The following is a 25486-nucleotide window of genomic DNA, read 5'->3' as shown; positions in this document are numbered from 1 at the left end:
TTAGTCGCTCAGTCATGTCCGATTCTTTGTAACCTCATCGACTGCAGCCCACCAGGCTCCTCTGTCCATGGGGTTCCCCAGGCAAGAATACTGGAGTGGGTTGCCATTCTCTTCTCCAGGGTATCTTCCTGATCCAGAGAGTGAACCCAGGTATCCCATATTGCAGGCAGATTCTTTACAATCTGAGCCACCAGGGAAGCCTGACTGTATCAGGAGGAGGGGGCTATTTGAATGAAAAGCACCAGCGATGAAAAAGAGTCTATTTCCTGGGTACCACCAGGCTCCATGGTCATACCAAAGATGAGTTGTCAGGAGGCTAAAAACAAAAGAAGTTCCTGTTTTCAGGATTGAGGAACTGGTACACTTCTGGGCAAAGTAACAAACCAAAGAGGCTCACTCCCCTTGCCTTGAGATGATGCTCTTCAGCGACAGTTTTCTGTCACCTTGACTGGATCACAGGGTGCCCAGATACTTGGTTAAACATTATTCTGGGTATGTCTGTGAGAGTGTTTTGGGGTGAGATTAACATTTAAATTGGCAGTCTGAATAAAGAAGACTGCCCTCCCCAAGGTGGTTGGGCCTGATCCAATCTGTTAGAGGTCTGAATAGAACAGAAAGGAAAAGTAAAGGAAAACTTGTTCTTTCTGTCTGAACTGTTTGAGCTAAGACACTGGTCTTCTCCTGCCTTTTGACTTGGGCTCAGGCTGGAGCTTACACCAACAACTCTCCTGGGTCTCTGGCTCACCAGAGCAATTCCTTACAATCAACTTTTTTCTATGTGTATATATATGTATATGTATATATATATATATTCTATTGGTTATATTTCTCTGAAAAAACGTGGAGTAATATAACTTTCTTTTTTTTTTTCTCTGCGGTACCAAAGACCCAGGCACATTGCTGTAGGCTGATATTATTATTCTGGATAAAGAGTATTCCAGGACATAATTCTGCAGGGCCTCTGAAGCAGCACTACTCAGAGTGTAGTGTGTGGACCATTGCCAACTGAATATTATTTGCTGCTTGTCTGCAATGAGATAAGGACAAGAATTGAATGAAAGCTTTGAAATTTTTATACCAATTTGGAGCATTGTCCAAATACCTAAGCATGTGAACAGTGGACTTGATTTTTTCTTATATCTCTGGTTTTTTTACTTTATTTTTCCACTAATTCATGCTTTCTGCATTTTACAAAAATCAGTCTGCCAAGGATGGAGGTGTTAAACAAAAAATGGGAAAAAAACAAACAAAAAAGACAAAACACTAGTCCCTCCCCACAAATAGTTTAGTTTGAGAAGTAATTCTCTCTAAACTACTTTGTTTCATCAATTACTGGTAATGGGCTATAGAGAGAGAAGAAGAAAGACATCTAGAGAAATCCACCTGAACTTCTTTCCAAAATTTTCTCAAAGTGCAACTTAAAGTAGTTTAGAGAGAAGTGCTTCTCAAACTGACCATGCTGGAACTGCTTTTTTAAAGGAGTCTGGATCAGTTCCTTCGGTCTTTAGCACCACTGGGAAGCAACAATCCCCGGCCTATGGCTAGGCAGGGATCATCCCTCCCAGTCTGCAACACGGCTAGGAACAGCAGGGTCTGAGGCATGGGCCCTGCACGTGAAGATGTGAGATTTGCTGTAGGCTTTTCCCATATTGCTTTTGATTAGGGAAGAACTGCAGAAAACCTCAGATACCCTAGAAATGCATGTCTCCTCCTCAGAGTCCAAGAGTTAAGTTACAGGGACAAGAAGATCCCTTCTCATTCCAGCAAAGATGCACTAGATGGATGCCAGCAGAGCGTTTGGCTAAGTACTTACAAAACAATTGTGTTCTCTTATAAAGATCCTGCAGGGGCAGGCCAATTGGCAAGGAGGGTTTAGACAGAGTTCAAATCAGACAGGAATGAATAAGCAGAAAACACCAACGTGAGGGGCTAAATAAAAGTTCTGCATCATTAGAGGAGGAAGCACTTTCAAGAAGATGTACAGCCAAAAGCAGATTGTCAACAACAGTATGATACAAGAAAGAAGACAATAAGTTTCTGGTTACATCCTTAAAAATAAGAAAGCAGGGTGCCTGTGAAATAAGAATAAGAACGCAAATTCATGAGGAAATCTGAGTACAGTGAGGAGATATCAAGTCAAAAAGAAAAGACAGCTTGCTAAGAGGCAAGCTGATTTGGAAAAGGTGCAGGTCTTTGCAAAGCAAAGGAGAAATCCAAAAATAGTAGCAGAAAATCTACATTAATGGCAACAAAGAATATCTCAAATAAACAGACTATGCAGCAAATAATATAATGAGCCATGGCCCCACCACCCAGACTGAATATGGGCTAATATTTATCCTCATTTGCTTTAGATTTCTTTTTAGAAATATCTTATATTGAAGCCCTGCCCACCTATTGTATTTCTCCACTTCCTTCACTCTGCTGCAACAACCCTATTCAGGAGGCAGAATGTATCCTTCTGGTTCATGGTTTTAAATTTTCCTACATTTGGGTATAATTATATAGAATATATTATATTATTGCTCTGGGCTTTCCCAGTGGCTCAGACGGTAAAGAATCTGCCTGCAATGCAGGAGACCCAGGTCCGATCCCTGGAAAGATCCTCTGGAGAAGGAAATGACAACCCACTCTAGTATTCTTGCCTGGAGAATTCCACAGACAGAGGAGCCTGGGAAGGCTACAGTCCATGGGGCTGCAAAGTTTTGGACATGACTGAGCAACATACACACACACACACATACACACACACACACACACACACACACACACAGAGTATTGCTGTATCTATCTTTCAATTTACATAAATAATATCACAGTATACATATGCTCTTGCAATGTGCACATTTCAATCTATCTTAGAGCTTAGGGACTTAGCCAAATCCATATACACATACCTAATTTACTTTTAACTGTGCCATAGCTTTCCATATTGCAATTTATTTATCTACTATCCAACTGAAAGAAAACCATTCTGCAGTGAACATCCTCATATGTGTATCTTTGCATATACTTGGGGAAATTTCTCCATCCTTCATACCTAGATCAAATATTACAGCATTTTTCCAAAGTGCTCTCCAAAGTGGTCGGCTTAGCTGTCTATCGCTATATAACAACTTACCCTTGAACTTAGTGGCTTAAAACAGCAAATATCTATTATCTCACAGGTTCCATGGGTCAGGAATCAGGAATTGCTTCTCTGGGTGGTTCTGGCTCAGACGGTCTTATGAGGTTGCAGTTAAGACACTGACCAGGGTTACCACCATCAGAAGGTATGCCTGGAGCTGTGGGATCCACTCCCAGGACGGCACTCACGTGGCTGTTAACAACATCCTCGGGGCACTCTCCAGAGGGCTGCTTGGGTGTTCTTATGACAGGACGGCTGGCTTCCCCCAGCAGGTGTTCCAAGACATAGGAGGAGGGCGCTTTTATGAACTGGTCTCAGAAATCACACAGTCACTTTCAACACATTCTATTCATTAGAAGCAAGATGCTAAGCGAAGCCCACACTCATGGGGAAGGAAATTAGGCTCTATCTTTTGAAAGATGAAGTATCAGAGAATTTGTAGACATCTTTTAAAACCATCATCATAGTTGTGACAATTTACAGACCCACCATTAACCTATCAGCATGTCTATTTCCCCCAGAGCCTTGCTGACACTGAGTATAAGCAGACCGTTTCATTTTTCTTAACTAGATTTCCTTGACTGCTAGTTCAGGCATCTTTTTATATGGTTTTTGGCCATTTCATTTCTTTATTTCATTGTAAGTCTATACTTCATCTGAGAATTTACGTTTAGATTTCTCTTATCATGCCTTTAAGCATAGCCATGTTTAATAACTGGCTCATAAGATTCCCGAACATTTAACAAGATCCACACCCTTGGCACCAGTGACACCAGCTTCACCAGTTGGGGCTTTCATGGGCTGGTATGAGCTGACTCCAGCACACCACTGGATGAAGGTCTCTTTCCTGACCATTTCCAGCTGTTTCTACAGGCAAGAAAAGTCATGCAAACATGACGCTTTCTTGCAACAGTGTTCCTCTGTCCACTGTCTAGTTTCCTGGCTGTGAAGGAGTGGTCAAGGTGTTGGCAGAAGAGCAATGGTTTCTGAATCCTCAGATGAACTTCAAGTTCATCCTCCAGCTTTTGAGGGGTCAAGAGGAAGTTTTAGGAACAAGACGCATATGCCAGTGGGGTCTCAGTGGTAGTAAGCCTCCTAGAGTGTTGATCTGAATTATTCTGGGAGTCATTCTGGAGACTCATCCAAAATCCAGTCCTTGAGCCCTTCAACAATTTTGTAAGCATCAAACTCCCTGTATTAAATCCCTTCCTTCTTAAAATACCCAGTCCCTGAACTCTACTGTTCCTTGAACTAAACCTTAACTGATACTGTGTCTTCCAAGTTTCTTTAAAAATTTTTTTAAATTTTTCATTTTTTAAAATCTGTGTATCTATGTTATAAGCAATATCTTCAAATTATTTTTACATTCACATTCTTTTTTTCAGTTGTAATATAATTCAGTTACAACTGTAACTCAGTTACAGTTTAACCTGTCTGCTTGGTTTTCATGTAAATCATGATGTTTTCCATTTCTAGAAGTGTAATGTTTCTTTTATAAATCCATCTTTTATTTATCACTGAGCATAATCTTTCATTATAATCTTTATTCTCTGTCCTTTTCATATTTTCTTTCGGAATGTCATTCTGTTACCTCAGTTTCTTAAGGCACTAATCTTCTTTTTGGTGCTTCTCTGTCACTAGCAGTAAACAGTTTCCAGGTGTGATTTCCCTTTGTGGGCAGGAGCATCTTCAGTGGGTGTCATTTTCTCCCTCTGGAGCCGCACCTGTGCAGCGATCCACACCCATGGCACTGGTCCCCCAGGCTTCACCAGTCGAGGACCAGTTTGTCCATTCATCCTTAGCTTGGAAGGCCTGCGCTACGTGGGTTGTTTAGTTGTTGACTACACCCCCACCCCCACCCCAGGCACAGGTTTGCAGTTCTGATTTGTCATGTGTGCCTCTTCCTTTGGCAGCCACAGTTCCTAGTAGACAAGCTTCTTGGCCACTTTGCTGAGCGGTGGGCTGACTGACTCTAATCCCCACTTACGAGAGGGGCGGCCATCAGTAGAAGCAGGGTCTCAGTTCCTGTTTCTTGCCTGCTATGGATTTAAGCCCACGCCTTTCTTCCCTGCATGGACATCAAGACTCCCAACTGCCAGAGTCTTATGGGGTGTTCTTACCCTGCAGCAGCACCCACCCCTACTCTTTCATCTTTAGGCTCTGAGTCTCCTCTTCCTTTCTTTCACACTAGGTTATTTTAGTGTGAAAATAACAGGAACAATGTAGTCAGGAAAACAGAGCCTAGGTCAGCTAATTCATTAAAAGGATTTGAAACAGTGAGCTACCTACTAAGCAGGCAGAAGGGCTGCAAAGCCCCCCAGAGCCTGGTTAGCAGAGATCAGCAATAGCAGAAAGTTATTCCCACCCCTAGTCTGGAGGCACATACGGAAAGGGTGGTATTACCTGGACCTCAAAGTTGGGGTGCCCAGAGGAACTAGAACTGGTAGAGGATGCCCAATAAGATCTGAGACGGTGCAAGGGAAAGCTCTGCTCTGCAAAGATCAAGGACAGGAACCCTTAAGAGACAGAGGCACCATGGAGACATTTGTCAAAGGCAAATCCATCTTCACCTCCTCACCTCCTGCTAGCACCTCCCTCTGGTCAGGGAATCTGGAAATGTACTTTGCTTGAATGGACCTTACTATACAGAGTGAATTAGGAGGAAAGAGAAGGATAAATCTGTACGCAAGCAAGCACACAACTGGTTGAGCTACAGAATTAACTTTTTTGTTATATTTTTATCCTGCATCTCTGTATTTATGGCAGGAAAATAATCCACGTGAGCTTAGTGACCACACTGACAGAACCAGAAATCCTTATAACATTTTTGAATTTCAAAGATAAGGAAAATTCTTCTGAGCATCCAGGTTGGAAAAAACAGGTTACCCACAAAGGATCAAGACGAAACTCAGCTCCCTTCACAATAGCAAGCAGCCACCAACAGAGAAACTATCCCCAGCTGCCTTTAAGGGTCACTTAAAGTAAAATGAGTAGAGAAGTTTACCAAATAAATTATGGGAAAAGACTTAAAGGCAAAGGTCAAAGAAAAGAAAGTTCTAACTGCAAAACAATTCAAAATAAAAAGCACTGAAAATATAGTGAAGGTCAGTGTATGTTTCAAAAGAGTAAAATCCAAAATAATCATATATTAGTCACAAACCTCTGTATCATGTATCATATCATTATAAAGTAAAAATAATTTAAATACATTTTTGATATATTAAATTGGTGAATATTTTAAAGATACTCTCTAAGCCTTTGGCAAATCACCAGGACAAAAAAATAAAAACAAAGAGGATATGAATGAGGTAGACATTTTTCTATGGAGGCTGATGTAGTGTGTGTGTGTGTGTGTGTGTGTGTTCCCATTGCCCACCCAGAGGTCACTTTTCAGATATCTGCAAAACGTACAAAAATTTATCAAATATAAGACCACAAAGCAAGCTTCAATAAAGATCTTCAAAAGCAGGTCTGACACAATTGAATATAAATAGAAACAATAACAAGTCAATATTTTAAATGCTAAAATGGATATTTTCTCTAACTTTATTGAGCTATAACCAACATACAGCATTGTGTAAGTCTAAGCCATACAAAGTGTTGATACCCTTATATGTTGCAAAATGATGACCACCACAGCTTTCCCTAACACCTCCATCATGTCACATAATTACCCATTTTTCTGTGGTGAGAACATTTAAGATCTACTCTCTCAGCAGCTCTCAAGTATATAACACAGTGTTATTAACTATAATCACCAAGCCGGACCTTTGACTTCTAGAATTTATCCATTAAAATGGAAAATTTTAACATACTCCTATATCAAAGCTTAAATTAAAATTAAAATTAGAGACTATATTTAAAATTTAAAAAGGGAAATGATTCTTATTAAAAAGCATATTAGGCATAACAAAGTAGCATTCAGATAAACTGTGAGGTCTTTTTAGTATTCTTAAGAGAAAAATGCAAACACTAAATAAGTCTTCAACACAAACTTTTTAGAAAGAGAACAACAAAACAAATTAAGAAAACAGAAAAAAGAAATAATGAAAGAGATAAATTAGAAAACAGATAAATTAAAAGAGCTGGTTCTCTGAAACAAAAGCAATTAACCAGACAAATCTCTGACAAGTTTATTAAAACAAACAGAGAAAGCACGAATAGAGCAGTCTGAAATATGAGAATTCTACGTGCAACTCTAGACTAATAAATTTAAAACACCACTTAAATGAACACTTTTTCTCTCAAAATACAGAAATTGGATTTTTATGGAAAGCTGTGACTTAATATTATTCATGCTTGTTGAAAATCTTGACATAACATTTTGTTATATAGTAATCTGAAGATACGGTTTTGGGTTGTGTGTATGTCCATACTTCTGCCATAACCAAAAATACACCTCAGAAAAATTTACAGATCCAAATGGAAGAAAAATGTCATTGTTAGTATTTACTAAATCATAATATTTGCTCTTCAATCCATCCCACAAACACGCCAAGATTTTTGCTGATATTTGGCTGGTAAAGTTTCATCTCCCTTAATGTCAACAGATGATTTTGCAAACTGATTGAAAGCGGTTGCATTTTCTTATTTTTAACCAAAAATACTTGATCTCTTCACTTAGAAGATTAAGAAATTAACAAAATTCTGTCTCCACTTTTTTTTACTTCACAGATTTGAGCTTATAGATAGCACACTCACAATACTTTTCTAATCACAAAATCACGTAATGGTTGAAACATTTCCAGAAACATCCATTCTCAAAACTCTTCTTTCCCTAGCATGAATTTCCTTTAAAAAGCATTTATTTCCTCAGTCTTTGTTAAAATGTCATCTTTAAGTCTATGTAGCAGACGACATCCTGCCATCTCAGGAGAGATCACAAATGCAGACCATTTGCCTGTTTATGACAGAAAGTGTGTGACTCCGATTTTTGTTTGACAACTCTTGGAAGAAATTTGCCCTGATAAAAGCTGCACACTCTATTGTGGTACGAAAGCCATCTAGAATCATTTTCCATCTCATTTCAAAGACCAGGCCAGGTTTCATTATTCACGAAAGTGAATACAGATCAACATTTTAGATAGTATTTTAGAAGCTTTTTAATTGTTTTGGTCAACTTTTGCCCAGTCTGATGGCTTATCATTTTAACCCATAAAGTGGTTAATGAAGGTCTCCCTGGGAAGCACAGGAAATGCCAACTCAGCCCTTGCCTTGTGATCCACTTGGGCCTGCATGATCAGGATGATCCAAAAGCTGGGGCTCATTGGCAGATATCTTGTTTATTTTCTGGATATTAGTCTAGTTAAAATTGATTAATATAATCTCTAAATCTCCCTAGTCAGGCATTTGTGTCACAAGTAACTGGTAACAAGTGCACAGGGAAGGTCCTATGGCAATGCCCTCCTTTATGGGACATCCACCTTCCTGAACATATCACACCTGGCACACCAGACTGGCACACATATGGCCAATTGAAGATGTAAGTGCCACTCTCTACAGTCGGTATTAGCAAAGCTTAATTCCCTTCTTTGTCTTTTTTTCTCCCTACACCCCAAAAAAACACTTCACACACCTCACTTTGAAAATCACTGCAGACACATTGCCATTAAAATGAGAAAAAAGGCAAGATGCCCATTACTTCTGCTATTAAGTAACACTTCCCTAGAATTTCTATTTAATGCAGTCAGACATAAACAAAACCACCAGACTATTGAAAAGGAATAGACCAAGAAAAAAACAAATAAGCAAAAACCTAGAGTGAAATATATGTAAATGTTTAACTCATCTTTTATAGTTAAAGGACATTCACAGTTTAAATATGGCTCAAGAAATTACAAGGGAAAAGACTGAGAACCTTACCACTACAAAAACATAAACTTCTAATCATTATAAACACCAAAAATAAAATGAGGTAAATGGGGAGTACCAAAAGGACAGAAGCAAACACCTCACGAAACCGGAAAGACAATAACTAAAGAAAACATATAAGGGGTTTCCCCGGTGGTCTGCTGGTTAAGCACTCCCAATTCAGGGCGCCCAGGTTAGACCCCTGGGAGGGGAACTCCTATATTGTAGCATCCCATATGCTACAACTAAGAGTTCACATGCCACAGCTAAAATATCTTGCATGTCGCAATAGGTCAAAGAGCCCAGCTGCAGCTAAGATCAAAGATCCCAACTGCTGCAACTAAGACCTAGAGCAGCCAAAATAAATAAATAAAAATAAACATAAAAAATATGAAAACAATAGTTGAACTCCTAAGTAGTCAAGAAGTGTAATTTGTATGCTGCTGCTGCTGTTAAGTCGCTTCAGTCGTGTCCGACTCTGTGTGACCCCATAGATGGCAGCCCATCAGGCTCCCCCATCCCTGGGATTCTCCAGGCAAGAACACTGGAGTGGGTTGCCATGTCCTTCTCCAATGCATGAACGTGAAAAGTGAAAGTGAAGTCGCTCAGTCGTGTCCGACTCCTAGCACCCCCGTGGACTACAGCCTACCAGGCTCCTCTGCCCACGGGATTCTCCAGGCAAGAGTACTGTGGCTATCTGCTTTTTCAAGCGGGGTAGGGGGTACTTTTAACATGCTAGTTACACTGTAATGGGACTAGTACTTTGTAGCAGTTAAAACAACAGCTTGGAGAAAACAATTTGGTCATTAGGTATCCATTCAAAAAATGGTTCTCACCCTTTAACCCCAAAATTCTATTGTTTGAAATCTATCCAGAGATAAGGACAAAGACTTGTGCACCAAAAAAAAAAAAAAAAAAAATTGTGTTGTATTTAAATCGGAAAAACAAAGATAAGAAATGAAAAGAAAGGAAGAAAGAGGAAAACAAAACAAAACAAATCTAAAAACCTAGAAATCAATAAGCAAAATACATTTATATCAGAGTATGCTGTATATCAATGTTGTTTCCTAAATTTTTAATGATGTAGAAATCTTTATAACATGCTCTCAACTCTACAAAGTATTTCAAGTCGGAAAACGGAACATATTTTTCTCTCCTAAAATCCCATATAAATGGTATAAAGGGACAAAATGGAATAAAATCATAAAAGCTTTGAACGTGGGGAAGAGGGAGAACATAACTCCAAAACATCAGCAACTCTCTGGAAGGCAGAATTACTTGGCTCATTTGATGGACAAGATTGAGCAGAGTAATATATATACATGTGAAATTGCTCAGTCTGTCGGACTCTTTGTGACCCCATGGACCGTAGCCTGCCAGGCTCCTCTGTCCATGGAATTTTCCAGGCAAGAATAATGGAGTGGATAGCTTTTCCCTTCTCCAAGGGATCTTCCCTGAAAATTAAAAGATGCTTGCTCCTTGGAAGAAAAGCTATGACCAACCTAGACAGCATATTAAAAAGCAGAGACAATACTTTGCCAACAAAGGTCTGTCTAATTATAGCTATGGTTTTTCCAGTAGTCATGTATGGATGTGAGAGTTGGACTAGAAAGAAAGCTGAGCACCAAAAAACTGATGCTTTTGAACTGTGGTGCTGGAGAAGACTCTTGAGAGTCCCTTGGACTGCAAGGAGATCCAACCAGTTCATCCTAAAGGAAATGAGTCCTGAATATTCATTGGAAGGACTGATGCTGAAGCTGAAACTCCAATACTTTGGCTACCTGATGTGAAGAACTGACTTTTAGAAAAGACCCTGATACTGGGAAAGATTGAAGGCGGGAGGAGAAGGGGACAACAGAGGATGAGATGGTTGGATGGCATCATCGACTTGATGGACATGAGTTTGAGCAAACTCCAGGCATTGGTGAGGGACAGGGAAGCCGGGTGTGCTGTAGTCCATGGGGTCGCGAGGAGTCAGACACGACTGCGTGACTGCACTGAACTGCACTGAGGGGACCTTCCTGACCCAGCGACCGAACCCTGGTCTCTCACACTGCAGGCAGACTCTCTGCCATCTGAGCCACCAGTGAAGCCAAATGAGCAGAGTAAGGAAGAGCTGAAAGTGTGACAAGGGAAGACCGTTTATGGTGGAGAGAGGAGTGGCGGGGCGCTACAGAGCACTCCCAAGTTGACTGGTACAAAGAACTAAATGGAGATGGGGTGGACCCCAGGGGGACTGATTAAAGCCCTTTACTTGGAGCACCAAGCTGAGTCTCCCATTCAGAGAACAAGGTTTTTTAAAAGGAAAGATGTGCCTGAGGGCTGGAGGGGTGCCCTGGGGTGAGACTCTCTTCCTCTGGCATTTGCATGGGGACATCCTGTTCATCCCCTCCTGGTATTTAATCTTAAGATGAGTCTTGTTTATCAACATGGCCCATGCTCTGAAGGTTTGCTGCCGTCTCTCATTTGAGGGAAAGAAGGTTTTCAGAGGAAACCTGACTCTTGTTGGCATATTTCATTCAGACAAGTCAGGAACGCCAAGGGCCAAACAAAAATTGTCAGACACTTCAGGAAAATCAGCATTACCAAAAAAGGTGACCCTGGAAATAACAAGGATGATTCTAGAAAGAGTAGACAATTATTAATAGAAAGAATGTTCACATAATACTTTAGGTAGATCTGAAAGGCTGCCACAAAAAATTTGCAGTCTGAGATTAGGAAGTCAGGGAAGTGAAAATTTTGGCTGGAGAAAAAAACAGAAGAACTAGAGGAACAAGTCATGGAAAACACAGACAGTATAGCAAAATAGAAGTAGAAATTTTAATTAATAAACAGTAAAGATTAACAAAGAAGGGCCACACCCACCTAAGAAGCATATCAGAAAGAGAGAACACAGAGGAAAGGAAGTAACAGAAGAAAAAACTTCAAGAGCCGATGATATGAACCTTCAGACTGAAAAGCCCTGTCATAGAGCCAAAACTTCATCAATCATCCAAAACTTCATAATGTTTCAGAACACAAGCATAAAGAAAGCACTGTCAAGCTTCTAACAGAGACAAGACAACTTGCTAATGAATGACAATCATACAGGCATCAGGTGCATATCAGCATCATCAGATACTAGGTGACAGTGAAACAGGTCCTTCAGCCTCACAGTAAAAATTTACACCCAGTCAACATCCAATCAACAGAGAGGCTTAGAAAGCTTTACATCCATGGACACTTGCAAACAGGATTACTCAATAAATTATTTCAGCAAAATACAAAGAAATCCAAGAGATCAGAATGTGGGATGAATATCAAGGGTGAAATCTAAGGATGAGGTGTGACTCTGGAGGATCATCATAGGGGCAAATCGGACCAAGAGTCCGGAGGGCAGGAAGGAAAGGGACTCACAGCAGCCTACAGTGGCTGAAGCTGAATCATCTGCCCAAGAAGAAGGAGAGGCCAAATATCCATAACAAATGTCAAATATAAAGAGATACATGTACCCCAATGCTCATTGCAGCATTTTTTACAATAGCCAAGACATGGAAGCAACCCAAGCGTCATCAACAGGTGAACAGATAAAGATGTGTTATACACATACAATGTGATACTGCTCCACCATAAAAAAGAATGAAATTCTACCATTTACAACAGTGGAGATGGACCTAGAGAGTATTAAGCTTAGTGAAATAAGTCAGACAGAGAAAGATAAATGCTATATGTTATCACTTATATGAGGAACCTAAAAAATAAATAAACCAATATATAGAACTAAAAAAAAAAAAAAAAAAACAGACTTACAGAGAACAAATGAGTACTTACCAGTGGAAAGAGGGAAGGGAGAGAGACAAAAACAGGGATAGGGAATTAAGAGATATAAACTACTACATACAAAATAAATAAGCAAAGGAGACTTCCCTGCCAGTCCAGTGGTTAAGACACCGTGCTTCCAATGCAGGGAGCATGGGTTCAATTCCTGGTGGAGGAACTAAGATCCCACACACATCATGGTATGGCCAAAAGTTTTTTTAAAAAATTAAAACAAAGAAACCAAAAAATAGATAAGCAAAAAGGATATATTGTACAACACAAGGAAATACAGTCATTGTTTTGTAATAATTTTAAATGGAGTATAATGTACAAAAATATTCAATCACCGTGTTGTATACCTGTCTGAAACTAACGTTGTAAATCAATTACACTTCAAATAGAAATATTATTTATGTCATCAATTCAAAACAAAACTTCTAAAACACTTCTAAAAAATGTCAAATATAAACAGAGTGGACTTCCCCTCCCTCCTTCACTCTTGCTTCCAAGTTATGATTTGTTTGGATCTTTTTTATGCATTTCTCCTACAAATGGCACAGGGTTAACAATGCAGTGTTTGTTTCTGCAGGGGAAAATATTTACATAATCATAGTATTAGAAACACTATTTTATTTTTGAATCTGAAATCGATAGACAAATTATGGAAGTTCCAATTCTAGACAAAGAACAGAGTGTAAATGCTTGACCCTCTGATGGTCCAGTGATTGTTATTGCTTAGTCGCTAAGTTGTGTCTGACTCTTTGCGACGCCATGGACTGTAGCACACCAGCCCTCCCTGTCCTTCATCATCTCTCAGAGGTTTCCCAAGTTCATGTCCATTGTGATAAAAGTGATTTAAAAAAAGGAAAAAGGATTGTGGTTTGTGAAGTACCTCGTCTTTCATGATGGGGGGTCAAACATACTGTTTAAAGTGAACAAAGCAATAAAGATTTAAGCAGATGAGCTAAAGCAATAAAGCTATTTAAAGATTTAAAAATAAAAATCACTGTTGGGACTTCCTGGGGGTCCAGAGGCTAAGACTCCCTACTCCCAATGCAGGGGGCCCAGGTTCCATCCCTGGTCAAGGAACTAGATTCCACATGCCACAACTAAGAATTCAAATGTCACAACTAATTTTTAAAAAGATCCCATGTGTCTTAACTAAGACTCGGCATGGCCAAATAAATAGTAAATATTTTTTAAATACACTGCTATGCTATGCTATGCTAAGTCGCTTCAGTCGTGTCCGACTCTGTGTGACCCCATAGACGGAAGCCCACCAGGCTCCACCATCCCTGGGATCCTCCAGGCAAGAATACTGCAGTGGGTTGCCATTTCCTTCTCCAATGCATGAAAGTGAAAAGTGAAAGTGAAGTCGCTCAGTCGTGTCCGACTCCTAGCAACCCCATGGACTACAGCCTACCAGGCTCCTCTGCCCATGGGATTTACCAGGCAAGAGTACTGGAGTGGGTTGCCACTGCCGGGTCTTAGTTGAGGCACATGGGATCTTTTTAAAAATTAGTAATGACATTTGAATTCTTAGTTGTGGCATGTGGGATCTAGTTCCTTGACCAGGGATGGAACCTGGGCCCCCTAATACACTAAAAATTGGTAAAAATAAAATAAAAATAAAAATCAGTGTAAGGTGAAAGGGAAGTGAGTGAAAGCGTCTCAGTCGTGTCCGCCTCTTTGAGACCCCATGGACTATACAGTCCGTGGAATTCTCCAGGCCGGAATACTGGAGTGGGTAGCCTTTCCCTTCTCCAGGGATCTTCCCGACCCAGGGATTGAACCCAGGTCTCCTGCATTGCAGGCAGATTTTTTACCAGCTGAGCCACAAGGGAAGCCCAAGAATACTGGAGTGGGTAGCCTACCTTTTCTCCAGGGGATCTTCCCGATCCAGGAATCAAACCAAGGTCTCCTGCATTGCAGGCAGATTCTTTACCAACTGAGCTATCACAGAAGCCCCAGGTAAATGGGAGGGGTGCTGTAAAGCAACAGGGATCTATCGTTCATAATACAGGATGGAGAGATTCCATTTAAAGTGGAGAAGCAAAAACACAGAAGCACTTATCTGGAGCGATTTCATCCACCACAGGCACTCACAATGAAAATAATTAAAAATAGTCACCTCTGACACGTAAATAAAGTTTAGCTGGTAAGAACTCTTACATTTCATGTATACCCATTTCTATTGTTTTTTTATTATCTTATTCTTGTATTACTTTTATAAGGTCAGGCCATAAAGTTATATGGAGAATGTAATTGTAAGCATATAAATAAACCTAGTCACACATATATAGATATATTAATACATACATATTCATAGGAAACGTTATTTGAAGGAAATCAACTAAAATGTAAATACCAGTCACTGATGAGTGATGGATTTACTGTTATTGCATTCTGATTATTTGAACTTTTCACACTTAGTGTGTGCAGGCATGCTAGTTGCTTCAGTTGTGTCCAACTCTTTGCAATTCTATGGACCATAGCCCACCAGGCTCCTCTGTCCATGGGATTCTCCAGGCAAGAATACTGGAGTGGGTTGCCATGCCCTCCCTCCAGGGGATCTTCCAGATCCAGGGATTGAATCCTAGGCGCTTGCATCTCCTGAATTGGCAGGCAGGTTCTTTACCACTAGCACCACTTGGCAAGCCTTCCACACTTAGTACCATGGGTCTATTTCATTTTTAGAGCTAGAGCTAGAAAGAAACTAATAGGATTTTACAAACTAAAGAGCCTGCATGGAACTCCCTCCACGTGAGGGAGGGTACCACGGAATCTGAAGGCAAGATCAAGGCTGCTTCGAGGTCAGGACTCAAATGACTCACAGCCATCAATGAGCACATGATGTGGCTACAGCACAGGCCCTCGAAGAGAAAGCATTGACTGGAGGACGTTAAGGGCTAGTGTCAACAGCAGGCTGTGTCAACAAGAACGGATGTGCATCTCCTAAACCAATCTTGATTTTGAGTGGCACTGTCTCTCCGAGAATTTCCAAGGATCGAGAGCCTGCAGGTAATTAGACGAATGCACCTGCTGGAAGAAGCTGTACACCAGCATCACACGGACGCTGAAATTCTCCTGCCAACAGAGAGGCTTCTGGCAGATGATTTTGAGTTGTTCTTTCTGGATGTAATTACACAAAAAGTTCAACTGCTTTTTAAGTCTCCTCCTGAAGGCTATTATAATCTTTTTTAATTAATAAGTTGAATATGAAAGGACTTGATTTTAATATATTTTTATGTCTCTTCCCCTGCAATCCTTATATATATATATATATATATATATATATATATATCTGTCTTGCTATCTCTTCTAGACATTTCTGGCTGCTGGGGCATCTGTATCTTCACAGACACCTTTCTGCAAAGATGGGGGCTCCTGCAGGCTGAGTTGGGAACCCTCCACCTGAGACAGTGTGAAGCAAGAAACTGTTGGATCTGTGGGAAATCACTGCACATGGTCCCCAATGTTGATTGTAAAGAGGTCTCCAGAATGGCCCTTCCAGTTCTTTACTAGCTGCCAAAGCAAAATATCTTAGACTGGGTAGCTTAAACAACAGAAATTTGTTTTCTCACAGTTACAGAATCTAGAAGTTCAAGGTCAAGGCAGCTGCTTTCTCACTGTGTCCATACATGGTGGAAGGAGAGAGAGAGCAAGCAAACTGGGGGGGGTCTTCTTATAAAGGCACTAATCCCATCACTAATCTCATGACCTCATCTAAACATAATGATCTTCCAAAGTCTCCACCTCCAATGACCACCCCACTAGGGAACAGGGCTTCAACATATGAATTTTGAAAGGGACACAATTCCTTCCATAGCACTAACCAAGTTGAGATGGACGAGACTAAGCAGGGGCTTCCCAGGTCTTCCCAGGTGGCTTGGGTGTAAAGAATCTGCCTGTCAATGCAGGAAGCACAAGAGCCTTGGGTTCAATCAGGGGTCAGCAAGATCCCTTGGAGGAGGGCCCGGCAACCCCTCCAGTATTCTCACCTGGGAAATCTCATGGTTAGAGGAGCCCAGCAGGCTACAGTCTGTGGGACTGTGAGAGAGCTGGACATGACTTAGCAACTGAACAACAACAAGACCAAGCAAAAGTCTAAAAATCTGCTGCTTCTCATTATTTTTTTCAAACTTGAATTAGCCCTAACTTATGCAGAAGAGGCTATAAGAGATAGACAGACAAGGGTACAGGACCCCAGGAGATTGAACGTCATTTGGGCCAATTTACATGAAAAGCATGTAAATTAGATTCATTCAATCCATCATTTGAATGGAAAGCGGTTTGAAATTTAACTATTATTTTGGAGTTGAGAGCGTAAGAATATTTGGAAATAGGGCAATAGCACTGAGGACAAGGACTTCATTTCTTTCTAAGATTTCTTTTCATTCTGCTGTAAAACTGAGGATATGCCCAGGGATGGCATTTGGGGTAGGGGGCTGAAGCAGATCTAGCCACAAGGAAGGTCAGTTCATCCATTCAGCTGTTGGGGCAGTATGGACTTAGATCACCTAGAATGCTATGATCCAGGATGGTGTTACAGAGGAAGCCACAGCCTATGTCCTCAAGATTAAGGACTATCTGAGCCATGCAACCGCTTGAGAATTGTCAACTTAAAAAATATTCACAACCTAAAAGTTGAGAGTTATGTTTTATTTGGTGGAAATGTTTAGGACTTCAAGCCTGGGAGACAGCAACTCAAGTAACCCTAAGAGAACTGCTCAGAGTAGATAAGGGGAGAAGCCAGGTTATATAGAAGTTTTGCAACAAAGGACAGGTAGTCTGAACATCGAAAGATTATTGCTAATTAAAGAAAACCAGACATCCCAAGTAAAGGAATTCAGTGCTTTTCTATATATGGGAAGATGCAAGAGCCTGAGCTCACTGAAATTATTCCTTTGATATGCGTCTCAGCTATCTGGGGCCAGTATTCTGTGCTTTTCACATCCTGAGCTTCCTTGGGGCTCACCAGAAGGAGTGGCTGCAGTCTGGTGGCTGCTAGATGGCAGGCACTCTTTTCCTTCTGTGTTCCCTCAAGACTCACCAGCTCACATTGGAGGGCCGTCATCGCTGATGACTGTGACATCCTTATTTACTGACACGGCAGGAAATATTATATTTCTCAGAACCATCCACTTAGAAAGAACAAGGCTCAGAAGCAAGCATCCTGACTGAGCCTGTGGTCCAAGTGGTATCTGGAAGCTGACACTGGGCATAGGCCTCTCAACCTGCAGGCTAGACACTGAAGCCCTGCAGGCAGCCATGCCCAAGGTAGCACGTGGCCCCAGGAACGTCACAAACAGGACAAAAAGGTCACCCTGGCAGCAGGGCAGAGGACAGCGAAGGCAGGAAGGCAGTCACCTCAGGAATATCTGCTGGCAAGAGGAGAGTCCTAGCTGATGGGAAAAGTCACATGCAGAGGCCAAAAATGAACATAACCCAAGATGCTGAGTTCACTGGGAGGACATCCCATGAGGCCTTTCCATCACAATCAAACCTTCACAAACACTCTGTAGTAGAGAGGAGTCTTTGTGAATGTTTAATCTTTAGTACAATCTACTAAAAGAAATGAGAAGCTATTCTATGCTCAAGAGACAAGAAAAACCAGACAGCATCAGCAACAACAAAAATCCATAAAGTAGGGAGTTCCCAAGCAGTTCAGGGACTGGGACTCTACACTTCCACCATGGGGGGATGGGTTCAGTCCTTGGTTGGGGAACTAAGATCCCTCATGCCACACAGCCAAAAAAATGAAAAAGAAAATCTCCTGAACTGAATAAAAATGAAAACACATCAACTTTTTTTAAAGTTATATTTTAAAGAATCCAGAAAGTACAACCAGACACTGAGCTCTTCAAACACAATGTTGCCCTGGCATTGAGCCCAGCATCAGCCATAGGAGTACTCAAAATGTATGTTGGATGAATGCATATATGAATGAACAAATGAATGAATGATATGGAGAAGCTTGTCCTCCAGAGAACCAACATGACAGAGAGGAAACAAAATGATTCTTCTGGAGTCACTATCCTTTCACTGTGAACCTAGGATGAAACACATCCCTGGGGCCATTAGAGGCAGAAAAGAAAAACTCAGGAATGAGGATTCTCATGTAGCCATAAGGATGCTAGAAGTTTCTCTGGGGACCATGCCCATCTGGCCTGAACATACCGAAGGAAAATTTCTGAGAATAGGTCAGGCATAAACAGAGTGACTATTTTTAGAGTGATTACTGTGTGATAGGCAATTCTAATTAAGCAATGTTAAGTAATGTCTCGGTTACACTTTGCTAGGCAGGATTAATACTATCCCCCCCATTTTACAGATGAGGAAAATGAAGTCATAAAATTTACAACTGTTCCAAAGAGTGCAGAGCGCATCAGTGGTAGAGCAGGAACTCAAACCCAAGTGGCCCAGCTCCAGAGGTCACACCTTAAGACAACCTCCCCAGCTGCCCCCTAAGACAGGGACCTAGAGACAGGATCCTGTGAGAGAATGTTCAGAACTCATCCTGGGACAGACAAGGAACAACAATGAAGGCATTCGTTTATTCTAGAAATGTGTATTTGCCTTTCTGATGCCATAATATGAGAGAGGACCTCTGTTCTGTGAGATGTGCATATTAGTCTGTCTACAAAGAAATACACTGGAGGACTTACTCCCTTATGGTCCAATGGTTAAGAATCTGCCTGCCAATGCAGAGGACACAGGTTTGACCCCTGGTCTGGGAAGATTCCACATGCTGTGGGGCAACTAAGCCCATGCTCTAGAGCCCATGCTCTACAGCAAGAGAAGCCCCCTCATTAAGAAGCCCATGCACTGTAACTAGAGAGTAGCCCCTGCTCACCACAACTGGAGAAAGACCATGCACAGCAATGAAGACCCAGCACAGTCAAAAATAAATACATAAAATAAAAAATGTTTTTAATAGAAATACATTGGAGGCCAGTGTGAGACTCAAAAGGTCCAAGAAATTCAGGAATGGAATGCTCTCCTCTGACAAAGGGTCCCCGCCAAGGTCATGTGGGTTGGAAACACAAACCTATCAGGTGTACAAAGTGGTACAAAACACCCAAAAACAGGGTGGAGGGAAGCATTAACATCAGTTAACAAATGGGGACTCCTGGAATGCGGCGAAGTGACCATGATGGAGGAAAGGAAGCCACCTTCAAGAGCCCTTGGCTGCAGGCATCAGAGGGAAGCTGATGGATCAGGAGTGGCAGGCAGCGAAGGGCACCAAGAAGCAAATAAACCCGAGTGCAAGGTCCCCCACTGTTTGCTGTCTTCTTCTGTCCTCCAGTCAGCCAGGAAAAGCAACACTGGATCACTTCCTACACTGCACTCCCAGCCAAAGAGGTACAAAAGCCAACCTAATTTAGTCATCTCCTCACTCTCTCCTAAAATGACCTTACTCACCAGGGCCAGGGAGATGGTCCAAGTCTGAATGAGGATGTGCTTTGCCTGGGCTTCCTGCTTCAAGGATGCCCAGGGGTAGGGAGGTTTTCAGACCCCGAGGTTAAGGTGCTGACACCTCCAAAAGGACACCTGCCAGCCCTCTCCCACCTCAGCGCCCTACCAGAGTTTCCTATCATGCCCCACATACCGCCCCTTCAGGTCATCAGCCTCTGACTGCTGTAAGTGGCTCTTTCCTATGTCCACCTTAAGGACCTGCTTGGGGAGGAGGCCTTTGCCTTCAACCTCTAAGCACTCACATAGAGACAGCACAGCTGACAGGCATTCAGGCAAACAGATCCCTTATCCAGCCCTGGCTCTGCCACATTCTAGTGGTAAGGCCCTACCAACACCACCTTTCTGAGTCTTAGTTTCCCCAATCCATGAAATGGGAATCAAAAGTATTGGGCAGTGATGGGTGCTGCCTGGGATTCTCCAGAAAATGCTTAGTGCAGAGCCTGGCACATGGAACACATCTGCTCCTGGTTCTCAGGATCCTATCACCCACAGAAATGACCTCATTCACTAACATCAGTGGGTCAGGAGGGTCCAAGGTGGGAGAGGAAAGAGCAAAAAGAATGTGACCTCAGTGGCTATGATGCTGATATCCACCTGGTGCCATCTTAGACAAGACCTTGGAGAGCTTTAGACCTCAATCAGCAACTGGGATGGAGGTGGGGAAATCTGATGACATTGGCATTGAAAAACATACCAGGAAAAGTGTGACATTTTAGAAGTGGCCAACAAGGAAAATGCAGATGGTCTACTATGAAAGGATCAAAAAACATGGAATATGTATGCTGTTGTTCAGTCACCCAGTCGTGTCCAACTCTTGGTGATTCCACAGACTGCAGCATTCCAGGCCTCTCTGTCCCTCATCATCTCCCAAAGTTTGCCCAAGTTCACATCCATTGCATCAGTGATGGCATCCAATCATCTCACCCTCTATTGCCCACTTCTCCTTCTGTCTGCAATCTTTCCCAGTGTCAGGGACTTTTCCAGTGACTCAGCTGTTCACATCAGATGACCAAAGTACTGGAGCCTCAGCATCAGCATCAGTCCTTCCAATGAGTATTCAGATTTGATTTCCCTTCAGATTGACTGGCTTGATCTCCTTGCAGTCCAAGGAATTCTCAAGAGTCTTCTACAGTCCCACAGTTCGAAAGCACCAATTCTTTGGCACTCAGGGGTCTTAACGTCTTTTGGGGTTGGCCAAAAGTTTGTGTGGGTTTTTCCATAAGATGTTACAGAGAAATTGAATGAAAATTTTGGCCAACCAAATATGTGTGTGTGTGTGTGTGTGTATGTTTTAAAGAGGAGTAAGTTGACCTGTAAAGGTTCTGATGCTATGCATGCGTGTATGCTCAGTCACTTCAGTCATGTCCAACTCATTGTGCCCCTATGGACTGTAGCCTGCCAAGTTCCTCTGTCCATGGGATTGTCTAGGCAAGAATACTGGAGTGGGATACCATACCCTCCTCCAGCAGATCTTCCTGACCCAGGGATCTAACCCCCGTCTCCTGTGTCTTGTGCATTGCAGGCAGATTCTTGACTGCTAAGCCACCGAGGAAGCCCTTGAATGCCATGGCCAAGCCCAGACTTTAAAGAAAAATACGGATGACCCAAGGGAATAGGAAAGATGCACAGGAAAGTGGGTGATAAAACAGGGAAGGAGCAAACCAAAGATTACAGAAGGCACCTGCCACAAGGCAGCCATTTCCAACCACGTAAGATCCACTCATGCCTGGAACATTCAGCTGACTTCTCCCAGCATTGCCAAGGGCCATCTGCCCAGACTACAAGGAGAAGTCTGGTTGCAATGAGTCACTCCTTTATGGTGTGGTGATTTTTGCTTTCAAACACAGGTTGTACCCACTAGCTGTGTTCCCCTTGACAGATTGCACTTTGAACCTAAGGGGATAGAAGACTGGATTACAGGTAAAACCATGCATAGTCTACCTGCACACCAGGAAATCCCCATTCCAGGGGAATTTTTGTTTTTGCAATATAATTTTTAAAATTATAACTTCATTAAAGATGCTTCAGGTTTAGAAAATTTAGGAAGGACAAGTAAGTCAAAGAAACAAATGACAACTGCATACTTTAAAGAATAGGACGCAGTGCCCACAGGATGTAGGGGCCATTCTGTATGAAGGACTGGTGGGGCGATGGGACCTGATGGCATAATTCCTGTACCCAAGCTCCTTGGCCTCTGCCACACAGAGCAACTCCCAAGGACATCAAAGGACTTCTAAGACCATTTGGTCTTAGAAGCCACTGAATACTACTCAACTTTTAGCTCTATGTAATATGCTATATTAATGATTTTTTTTTTCAATTTAGAAGGAAGATGTTAAATTTAGAAGTAAATATTTACACAGTCTTAGTTGTGAGGAAACATTTTCTATGCATGACTTTCAAACTTAAATATTTAAAGGGGGAGGATAAAAAATTGATTAAAACATCATCAAAAACCCAGTAAGCTAAAAATAATATAAAAAAATACAAAGGTAAATAACAAACTTGGAAATTTTTGCAACATAGAATAAACAAAGGGTCCTATTCTTCCTATTTAGTTCTTAATAGTTCTAAATTAGTTGAAAATATAGTTCTAAATTATTTTTTAGAAATAGATATATCAATACATAATTCACAAAAGGAAAAATCAAACAGCCAATAAGCACATGAAAAAATGTGCATGTTTGCTTATGGTTCCATAAATCCAGAATAAAACAATAATGTAAAACCACCTGGCTACCAAATTTCAAAAATGAGTTAATGCCCATAGCGGATGGTGAGGATATATAGAAATAAGTCATTGGAATGAGCCATCCCACATTATCAGAAGTGGGAATGGGGAAAAAAAATCTTTAATAAAGGTTCCCAAATTCTTGATCTGTTCATTCCATGTCTAAGAACTTATCCTTAGAAAAATAACACATATCAAAAACAACACACAGCACAGCCATTTGTGGAATAGAGTGCATTCATTAAAAATGATGAGGTGGGAACACATATAACAACCTGGAGAGACATCCACAATATATTCAGTATAAGAAAAAAAAAAAACAGCTTATACAAAAGTATTCATATCATGACTCCTTCAAATAAATAGAGGACTACTTCATAAATACATATAAAACACCCACACTTACAAATTATGAGAGCTTTTATCCTCAAGCTGTGATCCTTGAGTTATCTCTGGGTCCACAGGATTAAGAGCAAATTTTATTGTCTTCTCTTCACTTGTTCTCCAAAGCTTGATGGCACGTTTTTCACTTTTGTACTTAGAGCAGCATTTTAATACAAGACAGGCAAGACCAGATGGCAGGAATTTACTCCTTCAGAGGGCCCCGTCGGGTTGGGGAGTCTGAGTTCTCGTCATCCCACAGGGGAGTTGACTCACGAGTGTTTCTAAACCAAGATTGAATGCATCTAAACTGGGTGGCTTGGTGCTACGACTGCTCCCACAACTCAGCTCACTCCACCTGGCTGGCTCCACCAGGGGACTGATGGCAGCCAGCATCTGGCAGGGCAGGATGACAGGACAGCAAATGATGGGGACAGAGATCCTGACCCCCAGACAGTCCTGGTCTAGGAAGTGCCCCCCAGATACAGCCAGGAGCTCTGAGCCAGAGGAAAGAAAGGGGCGAGGGGTGTGCGCATTTCTTCCAGCTCCTCCAGGGGAAAGGACTCAAAGACCTTCCAAGAGGTACCACTGACCGCCAGCCCTGGTGAATGCAGAGACCTAAAGGTTTTTCTTTCCAGCCACACCATGCAGCATGCGTGATCTTAGTTCCCCAAATAGGAATCCAATTCGTGCCCCCTACATTGGAAGTGCAGAGGCTTAACCACTGGACCACCAGGGGAAGTCCCCCAAAGACTTTCTTGATAACAGTGAAATGCAGAGATTCGCGCATGCATTGGAAAGGGAGAAAGGAGAATGTTAAATCACCACACCCTTTCTTGCCTGGAGAATCCCACGGACAGAGGAGCCTGGCAGGCTACAGTCCATGGGGTCACAAGAGTCAGATACGACTTAGTGACTAAACCACCACCATTGGAAAGGTGGAAAGAAGAATGCTAAACCACCACATCTTTTCAGAAAAATATTTGTGCAATAAATCAAACCCTAATTTCCAGTGATCTGCATTGGAGAAGGAAATGGCAACCCACTCCAGTATTCTCACCTGGGAAATCCCACGGACAGAGAAGCCTAGCAAGCTACAGTCTATGTGATTGCAAAAGGGTCAGACATGACTTAGCAACTAAGCAACAATAGGTTAAACTGTATTTCCCAATGATCTGCACTGTAATATCTGACCTGTGCCATTATTTCTGATTGGGCTTCCTCTTGCTGTTCATGGGGATGGTTTCCCCTGTCCTCACCTCTCTCTGTTAATTACCTACTGATCTAGAAACCTCACTCAAATTCAGGAGAGGAGTTCATTTTTAAGAGAACCCTACAGTGAATTATTTTATTTCAGTGCAATAATGATTCCCTTATTCATCTGTTCAGATTCAAAGATCCCTTTAAGAAGCACCTTAATTTTCCTTGTTTTCTTTCCTGCCTCTTCTCTGGGAAATTCAACAACCAGAAAGAAGTGGTTTTTTTAATTCATTTCCATTCCTCCTCTGCTAGCCCCCATCATCTCCATCTTCAAAGACAGCAAATAATCACCAAGCAAGTGATGGAGACAAAGGTTACTTGCAGTGAGAACCATCTTGCCAAGCAACATAGGTCTGTTCTTCCAACATTAATATCCATGTCTTAAGGCCAAAGAGGGCCAAAAGCACAGCTAGTTCCCCACAGCACTTCCCTCCAATTAAAATTAAGAAACATCTCCTAACATCTTACAGGCAAAGCCCTGTGCCCTAAACAGTGGAGAAAACATACAAATACACACACACATGCATCTACACACACACACCACCAACAACCCTCTCCATCAGAGACGGAACAGCAGGTTAATTTGTTGAGGGTCTATATCCTCCTTGGAAGAAAGCAGATACCTTCTAAAATCCCTTTATTTTTTACTTTTCCAGGACTCTGAAATTCTAAATTTATCTAGCCCAATCCAAAAAAATTAGAGTAAATGTCGAGGTAACAAACATATTTGTATAATAAAAACTACACAAACACAGAGGAAGGAGAAATTAAATCCATCATAGGGATCAAGGAACACTCCACCGGGAAAGTCAGATTTAACTGCCTTGAAATGTCAAGGGGCTTCTAGGCTGCAGAAGCAG

The 25486-nt window shown here is 41.6% G+C and overlaps 1 protein-coding gene across 5 annotated transcripts in view; it reads right to left on the bottom strand.

The window, feature by feature from the left end:
* Positions 1-25486, bottom strand: part of CALN1 (calneuron 1) — a 512378-nt gene that overhangs the window by 372948 nt on the left and 113944 nt on the right. Inside the window, exon 1 of one of the 5 annotated variants that reach the window (XM_055562455.1) lies at positions 3122-3288. The exons of the other annotated variants lie outside the window; for them this stretch is intronic. The gene's annotated coding sequence lies outside the window, so the exon portion shown is untranslated. Of the gene's footprint in view, positions 1-3121; positions 3289-25486 lie in introns of those variants that run through there. 5 annotated transcript variants of the gene reach the window in all.

This window comes from Bubalus kerabau, chromosome 23 (genome assembly GCF_029407905.1).
Source record: "Bubalus kerabau isolate K-KA32 ecotype Philippines breed swamp buffalo chromosome 23, PCC_UOA_SB_1v2, whole genome shotgun sequence".
Taxonomy (NCBI): Eukaryota; Metazoa; Chordata; class Mammalia; order Artiodactyla; family Bovidae; genus Bubalus; species Bubalus kerabau.
The sequence above is the reverse complement of the archived record's forward strand: the minus strand, read 5'-3'. Positions and strand labels throughout refer to the sequence as shown.